Source organism: Cyanistes caeruleus, chromosome 1 (assembly GCF_971803275.1).
Source record: "Cyanistes caeruleus chromosome 1, bCyaCae1.hap1.1, whole genome shotgun sequence".
Lineage (NCBI taxonomy): Eukaryota > Metazoa > Chordata > Aves > Passeriformes > Paridae > Cyanistes > Cyanistes caeruleus.
The window spans coordinates 13,485,674-13,495,175 of NC_141701.1; positions in this window are offsets into that span (position 1 = coordinate 13,485,674).

Consider the following 9,502-nt stretch of genomic DNA (forward strand, 5'->3'; position numbering starts at 1 on the left):
TACAAAGTAATCATATAGAGGGGAGAGACCTCATTAATACCCCTACCAAGACAAAAACAATTCTGTGACCTCAGCTACTTTCAGAAACTGGGTAATTCCCAAAGGAGTTCAGCCTCAGAAGACAAACCCTCAGAAAATGTTTTGCCATTAATTCTGCTGGTCTTGGGGCAATCTGGCTGAGCAAATGCTGATATTTGTGTGATTGGGCTGACTAAAGCATAAGAACAGAAAAAACATGTCATGCTTGTTGCAAAGATGTCATTTTGCCTTCTCTTCTAAGGATCCCACCCTTTCTCAAAGAAGATACCACAAAAAATCCTTCTTCTGGCTGCACAGGGACAATCAGAGCTGTCTAAAGGTTTTCCGGACATGTATCAGTAGTTGATTTTTTCCCCAGCCATAAGAATAAATATATACAGTCCATATCCTCAAGAAATCCCCCTAATTCCCAGGCTGTGAAGGGAAAGGGAGACTATGGAGAAGGTAGCTCTGCTGGGTGATGCACAGCTGGGGTGATTTAGGGTTTCCATCCTTCACTGCTTCCCAGTAAGCTCTTCCTGATCCAGCCTCTCCATCTGGAGCCAGCCCCCACTGCCCCACATGCCTCCCACCAAGGCTGGCCCCTTTGCTTGCTGTGTGGAGCAGCTGGTGGCACAGCTGTGCCTTCCCACTTTCCTTGTCTCATGCCTGCCACCATTTCCCTCGGCAGGGCTCACTTGGCTGAAGACTGAACTGGTCCTGGGTGCAACCCCTGCAGGAACCAATCAAAGTATTTCAAAGTATAATTCAGCCTGATGGGGCAATGCCTGCTCACATGGAGGTATGGCCTGAATTTTGATTATTCAGTGCCATGCCTTGCTGCCTTACAGAACACCCCAAAACACGTCCTCTGGAGTGGCAGTGGATGCATCCCTGAAAGAATGATGTAAACTCCACATGCAAACCACCTCCACAGCCAGCAGTGCTGGATACTGGTATCAAGGCTGATGAGCATCTGTTCAGTGCTTCCACTATTTTCTCAGATGTTTCATGTGCAGTGGTGAAGCAGAAGAGGAATGTTTTAAAGATGAGCCAGCTACAGATGGAAACTCCTGAGGGTCACAGAGTTTTCAGCATTTCTTTTCACGGATGACTGCACAAAGCATTTGGTGTAGGAAAGCAATAGCAGCTCATCTTAGCCAGGAAAAGTCGTGCCTTGTGGGTAAGGTACAGAAAAGCTTTGTATCTGGGAGACTTTGGGAAGGAAACTGAAGGGTTAGTGTGGCTCAGCAGAGCAACAAACAGCATGATTAAAATATAATGATTTGTTTAAAGCTACAGCCATAATGATAAAAGAAACTTCAGAATAAAGGCACCTTCTTCTTGCTTCACTGTCCCACAATGCTCATTCCTCTCCCGTCTGTGCAACTGGGAACCTGAATTCTCTATGGCACCGGGAAGATTTTGTGCCTATGTTTCAGGAGAGTGGGACATATTCTGCACACTTCTGAGTGCAAAATTCAGTACCAGCATCACCTTTTCAGCTCAGTTGACCTTCCTGAGCAAAGTATTGTCCCCAGCAAGCAAACAACAAGTTTCATTTCTGAAAAATAATGGATTACACATAGGGAAAGGATTATGAAAAATGAAAGGTAGATGGATTTACTTGTACAAAATCTGCTCAGATGGGTATTATTTTTTGCTCTTTTTTTTACCCAGAGATTACTTCAGCTCCAGCATTTGGGCCAGTCAGAGGGGCACTGTGGTAACAGGGATTTCGAGTGAAAACTTCCAGCACTGACCTTTCTCCCAAAGGCAGCCAACAGCAAGTGAATCAGCCACTATACCAACAAAAATGACCAAGAATAGAAAGTAGATTTCCAGCCTTCCTGCTTTGCAGCAGTTTTGTTTTTCCTCGCAGTGGCAGTGGTGATTACCTTATCTGTACATACCAGCCAGCCTCACAATAAAGGAAAACCACCATCCAAGAAATACCCATTTAATAAGACTTGGCATCTTGCATGCAGACCTGGGAAGGCAGGATGCTGCACAAGAGTATCTTCCTTCAGACAGGCTCCACGGTGACAAATAAAAATCTGGTACACCACATTCCCAGGAAGGGGATATAGTGTAGGAAACCTATTCTCTCTGGGAAACCTCTGCAAAAGTCCTTATTTCTCCAGCAGTGGAAGTTTCTTTCCAGTCACTGTCATAGGATTTTTGTCTCCAAAACCACATCCCAAGGTTGTGGCATATTTTTGAGTATCCATGGAGGATCAGTAGATGGGTGTGTGAGCTGTATCCTCCTTTCCATGGCCCAGCTCATCAGGTATTCCCATGGTATGTGAGTGCTGAGTGACATCTTCCCCTATAGGGCCTTCAACCATTTTATGGATTTGGTAACCAAAATTTAACAGTATCAAAGAACCTAGAAAAGCTTGGTCAAACAGAGACAGATATTACATGATTGTGCTGTATAAATACATCAGCAAGTTAATTGCCAATGGAGGGAAAAACCTATTTAATGAAAAGAATATGTTGGTAGGAGAGGAAATGGTAATGAACTATCCATGAATCGACTTAGGCTGGAAATTAGATGAAGAATTTCACTCATTAAGGAAATAGGGATCTGAAACAGCTCCAAAAAGGAAAGACTGAGATGAAAATCCCAAGACAGTACTTTATCCATTAATGAGGGGATTACCTAAAATGAAATCCTGAAAAGGACTTGATCCAGAAGCACACAAGGTGCCTCCCTTTCATATGCTATTATGCTCTTGATTCCTTTTTGCAGGGTAAAACAAACACTCCTAACTTTGTAATCTCAGTGCTATGGATATGCCCTGAAATGCAGACTGGACTTGCATCTCAACAAGGAAAGCAGAGAAACACAGAGGGGTGCTGTCCCAGCCTAAGGATATGCTGAACCTTCTCCTCTTGCTGGTTGCATCCCAAATGCACTTTGTAGTGGTCCAAGACCACTGTACAAACATAATAGAATGAGCACCCTGATTCCTGACTACTCTTGCACAAGTGACTACATATTTATCGAGCTACAATGCTTGAATTTCACAAGGAGCTATTATCACATTATTGAAATAGTCATTTTCCTTCATTACTATAATCTTGGTAGGACATTACATTTCTAGTACTTACCATTTATATTGCATTGGTGTCTAAACGTCCCCATTACGTCAGAATCCCCTGTGCTGAGCTCTGTATAAACACGAGCAACAATTTTTCTTCTCCCCACAACTGTCTAAAGCCTCTAGGATTTCCCATCTCTAACATTGTACCAGTTAAAGCTCAACCCTTGCAAACAGCTCCGCATCTGTGAAAACAGAAATATATCTGTTTCACAGAAGTGTAGAATGGCTTGGGTTGGAAGAGACCTTAATCTAATGTATTTCATTGTGGAATGGCCAAGCAGTCACTTCTGCTCAGACAGTGCAGTGCTGAGCAACCCTTGGGCTTCCCATCTTCAGAGCTGCTGGTTCCAGCAAAGCCTTCAGCAAAGACACTTCATTGTGCAGCAGCTTAGCACTATCATGTTGTCTCAGCTGAGCACAGCTCACAGGCAGGACCATCACACATTTCCAAACTGCTCCTCTGACCTCACCACTGGAGCTGGAGCTTTCCTGAGCTAAGGCACCGTGTACCTGAGAGCTCTGTGTGTGCACAGGGCTCCCACCTCTGCACTTATGTGTTTGCATTGGTTAAAGCTGAACTAGCACAACTTTAATTTCTGGTTAGATCAGAAAAGACAGAATCAACAAATGCACAAATGCTGAGAGAGCAGTATAAAGGTACTTCTGCAAGTGATATTCTCTGTCACCTTATACCTTGCTGAGTCTCAGGTGAAGACTGTCTGTTTCCCATTAGGCATTATGTATAGAACTCTGCCCTGGAGAAAATGACTGCATGAGTGGAGATCTGAACCCACAGTGCTGTGGCCTAGCAGAGAGTGCCTGGAGCCTTTAATGAAGCCACTTAATCCTGCCTGCTATCTGCCAGCAGCAGGTTTCCTCCCCACTTACTACAGAGGTGAACTTTAAATCCAAGCTAAAGCTGTGCTGTATTTTTCACCAGTGGTGATTATACCAGGAGCCACTGGCATCAGAAATTGGCTGCCTAAAGAGAGCATCTTTGAGGAACAGTGTCTGAGACTGAAACAAAAAGCACAGATTTCTTAGTGAAAAAAACCTTAATGCATCTCGTCAGGGAGACAGATGGCAGCTTCCCTCCCGACAGGCACCGTGGGGGCTGAGTTTGCTCAACTCCCTCTTGCTGCACTTTGATGTATTCCAGCAGCTGTATGAAATTAATTCCAATAAATTAAACCTCTTTCAGGAACAAATGATCTGGAGGAAAACTACAGTGCTAGGGGCAATCAGCCATTTGAAACTTGGTGATCTGAGAGACAGGGAAGCAGCACCCTTGTCTGTCTCATAGGCTTGCTGAGGCAGCCAGAAAAGGCTCTTTCAGCACAAGAAACCAAATCAGGATCCAAAGCTCCTTCTCTAAAACCACAGTAGTTCCAAGCCAATCATTTACGGTGATAAAAAATTAGGCCAGCACATGCAGACCTTGAGAACTGACCTTCCCAGAGCACCTTGGGAAGGCTCCATGCCATAAATTCACCCAGTCCTTCAAGAGCCACTCCAAGACGAACCTCAGCAGGAGGAACAGCAGTTCCTCTCAGTTCCATATTTGAAACACACTTGCCTAAGGCTGATATTCAGCTTAATTATTGCAAATTTAACTTGGAGCCCACCATTGTCTTTACTGGACTTATCCAGCTGCAGGTTATGGCAGTAGTGTGTTCTAGTTTAGGACTACTCCAGTGAAGATGACAACTACAAAGGCTCTGGGTGTTGAAGAATGAAAGAAGAGCACCTGGAGCAGGTACCCATGTGCAGTAATTTCTGTGCTGTCAGCAGCAATCTTTCCTAAGCCATGCAGCAGGCAACCCTTACATGCTACAGGGATATTGCTGAACAGCTTTTCTCCTAAACTTTAGGAGAAGGACAATTTTTCAAGAAGCTTGTGTCCACTAATTTCAAAATTGTTTTTTGTGAACATCACAGTAATGTGCCTAAGGATACCAAATCTTCAAAACAAGCAAGAATTTCTATAGATTTTTTCCTGGTATTACTTTATATCAACCTGCATATTTAAATGTCCTTTCATTTTTCACCTAGATGACCCTTTAGAACTATAGAAACCTTTATATTCTCTTGCATGAAATGCCTCAAATGGAGAATATATTAATTTCTCAGAGCAAAATCTCTAATACAGTGATAGCACACAAGGACTGGAAAACTTGGCTACTGGTTGTGTTTCACCCTAGCTCTGCTTCAGTTTGCCTGGCTATTAACTGGGAGCAAAAGCCTTAAGCATCCGCTGATGGTATGTCCTGCTCCTGGTTATATGATATCCTAAGGTTCCCTGACTGTTACTGACAACTTACTGCTCTTTCCTGTTCCTTTCCAGGAAAAGTGAGTCAAATATGCAGATTAATTCTCCTTATATCCTCTTCTGTATGGAGGAGATTTTAACTCTTGCCTGTAAGAACTAAAACATGGAGTTGCTGGGAAAGCATGAGGGATCTGCATCTCAAGGCCAAATGGCCAAATAAAGTAACCTGCCAGAGACAAATTTAGCCTAACAGACCCTTACAGCAGCACCTAAATATAAACTCATAGGCTATTTTTGTTATGATTTATCACCAACAAACATGGCAGGAATCATAAACACAAAGCTTTAAGAGATAGAAAAAGGGAATTTGTGTATGTTAATGTGAAACAGTGTTTGAACCTGAGACCCTAATGGGATCTATCTCTGCTTATGGTACCCTGGCCCACATTATTCCAAAAGTATAGACTGAAAATTGCCAATTTTTTTTAAATTATTCATAATTTTAAGCACCAAAGTCTAGATTTTCTGTATGGGTATGAATTATGTGCTTTTAATCATCTGCTTCTGTAACTCACTCACCTATTGATGGAAGATTTTATTTATTGGTATGAAGAGGACGTAACAGTCTTGTTCTCATTCAAGTGGTCAGAGATGTCACCCTGAAATGACCATCTGAACAAATATCAGAATAGTCTGTGTGAGAAGGGAGGCATTTTGAAGCTTGATTATAATCCATTTGAAGCTCTGCAGGCTGATAACAGCCTGGCTGCTCACTGGAGTAGATTCCTCTGGTACTCTTGGTGTTGCAGTCACAGTCACACAGATACAGCAGAAGAAATATGAGTCAGAGGGACAGCAAAGATGGTATGTGATAGAGAAATAGCCCCATCCAATGACCCACATCAACAAAGTTGTGTGCAGAGGTCAGTGGGTAGAGTGTACTTGTGCAAACAGCCCCAGATTACTCAACTGATTGCAGTGCCAGACAGGAAAGCTCTTGGCAGCACCCAGTCCTGTTCTGCAACTTGTCCCCTGCCCAGCAGGGAAGTGGAATCCAGCTGCAAGGAATCACATGCCTGTGTCCCAAGAGCAATGATCTACAAGCAATCTTCCTCTCAAACCTTTCCTGTCATCTCACTATTCCTCTCCAAAAAGAGGAGGAAAAGGTACAACTCTCCTTTTTTCATTTCTGCTCTGTTTCTCTATTTTATCCAAGGAGCCACTAGAATTGCACCACCCCAGCGGTGGGAGATTTGCTTCCTGTGGAACAGATGTTTAGGGAAACATTATTTCTGGCAGGCAAATCTGAAATTTGGAGCTCTCCTCAGCTCCTTTCTCTGAGAGTATGAGTGCCTCCCAGAAGTTATTTGACAGCACATATCTCCTAGCAATGCTGAAGTATATTAAAAACCCACCTATTTCACATCCTTGGCATGGAATGGGATCACCTGGTGTGCCAATCTGAGCTGCATTTGACCCTAAGTCTTAAAGGATTTGCTACTCTACCAAATCTTGACCCAGCAGGGTCTATTAATGTTGTCACTAACACCTGCTTGTGTATGGACAGTAAATTAACCCAGAATGCTGATGTTCATTTTTTCATCAGTTCAAAAACCACTGATGTGACGCACTTTCCCATAAATGTTCACAAAACCTTCTTCATCTCCTGCAATTTGTAACTACTTCTACTAGTTATCCATCTTGTCAGGAGCCTGCCAGGACCGAGTTCAATAATGGAGTCTACAGGAGTGCAATGTGAGGAGAAATTCAGAGATGGGATCCACAGCACCAGTTCCAAAGGCCCAGCTGATACCTCCTCTTAAGTCTGCACGTGGATGGGATTTCACTGTCCTGGCCAGCCTGCTCTCACCATCAACCAGGAATTTATCCTAAAAGAGCACCACTGGTGTTGTCCTGCCATTTCTCAGTCTGAATGCATACAAAGCTGGCAGTCACTGCACACTTCTAACAGCTGGACCCTGGAGGAGATTGTGTCCCCCGTAACTCACAGCAGCCAGGTGAGCAGAGGGCTCACCAGAAAAACAGGATGTCACACAACAGCTATGTTACCCATGAAACCTATCTGCAGCCTGGTTTTCAGATAAACCCCAACATGAGACCTCAATTATTTTATGAATTGTGACTTTTGAATAAACATACTGTGAGGAGACTGGCACAAGCACAATTCATCCTCTGAAGACCTTCATCCTTTGCTACCAATAATTCCAGCTAGGTCTGAGGGGAGAGGTCTGAGAAAGAAATGGAAATGTTTGATAGGTTAATCACATGTGAAAACATGGAGATAGGTGGATATTGAGTAAGAAAAACTGAATCTGTAATTTCCTTTATTTCATTTAATTACTTTTGGGGTGCAGGGCTATGAATATTCTTAATTTGGTCTCAGTTTGCTGAATTGGGTTAAACAATGAATACCCACTCAAAGAGATACTGTGAATGATGAAGAAGTGAGAGAAAAACAGGGGAAGGGAGGAGAAAAAAAGTCAGTTTTCGAAAATATTAAAGGGTTCTGTTGATCTAGTATTAATCCTCTTGCCTCTTTCTTACATTTTAGTACCCAAATTTACCAAACCCTAAGCACTGAGTGTGGTTGGGATTTAGGGCTAAGCAAGCCCCAGTGATGGATGTGGGGGAGGCAGAGAGCAAGACAGAGTAAGTACAGAAAGGTGGACTCCAGTGATCTTTAAAAGGCAAGTGAACTACAAACAGGAAACTTTAGTCAACTAAATATTTGATACAAGATTCCAGGATCTATCATTGAGATGCAGGGGGGGAAAATACAGAATTTATCAAATTCAGTACTAAAAATATTTAATAATAGCCATTAGGATTATGGAACAAAAAGTGTGATCAAGGGTTTATGATGAACCCAAATTCAAGATTCTTTTATTTCTACCAGTTCATCATTGACCCTGGGAAAATTGTAAAATATTATTCAATTTACCAGCCGCTTAAATAAGCTTTTACTCATGCCTCATTCCTATACCTATATTATTTTTTCCCCCACCCACTAGAAATACTACATCAACTTACTGATGCAATCACAGAAAATATACTACAAATTCTACTGGAATAAAATCCTCAGGATTTAGCCATTTTGACAGCCTGAATGTGGAATTATAAGTTTGACATAAAAGCTAAAATTATGTGGATGTAATCCATATAAATGATGTAATAACAAATGCAGGGAAAATAAAGGCAGAAGAAGAAACAGAAAAATATCTGGGCTGTTCTCCAAGAGAATTCACTGTGGATGAAGCTATTACAGAAAAATAGAATTAAATGTGACAAATACATGCTTTAAAACACTAGGAAACAGGAAGAACAGAAATGTCAACAAAAGTAACCATGAGATGGAAACATAGAGAAGGACCTGATAAAACTGCCTGTGCTTTGCTGCAAGGGTGTCTCTTTGGTCTTCCTGCACCTCCCTGCAACACAGAAGATAATGTTTGCTCCCTGGATGGGAGCTGCAGAAGACAGGCATGTGTGGAATTCCCAGGCCATCCTCAGGGCATCAGCCTGCCTCACTGTTTCTTTTTATTTTTATAGACAAAGTGTGGATTAGTAACTTTGCATGCTTGAAATTGCCAAATTTAATCCACAGGGCCCTAAATCCATACATATTACACAGCATTACAAAGCCCTTCCTCTTTACAAGAGTATCGTGGTGTTTTCATTCCAGATGACTTACAGCAAGTAATTAAAGGGATCATTAGCAAGAAGTGTACAAAAATCCTTAAGCCTCTCATGAGCAGTCTGCTTTCTTAATAAGTGGAATTGATGCTTCAACTACCCCATTTAATGTAGATTGCCTTGAGCATGTGCCGTATTTTCTTCCTAGACTCAAAACCAAAACATCTGATTAGATCTCAGTGTCTCCACCTTGCTTGAGTAATGAGTCTGTCCCTAAAAAAACTGACAGCTCCATCAAGGACTTCCTGAGTTACAACTTTGGGTAAACCACGCTTTTTGTCATTGTTGCAATGAAGTATGATCAGCTTTGTCTGCTCAGAAGCTCTTCCATGTAGGGATGCTCTCCCTAAAAGTATGTCCTGTATATAGCAAATAGGAGTTTTGACACAGT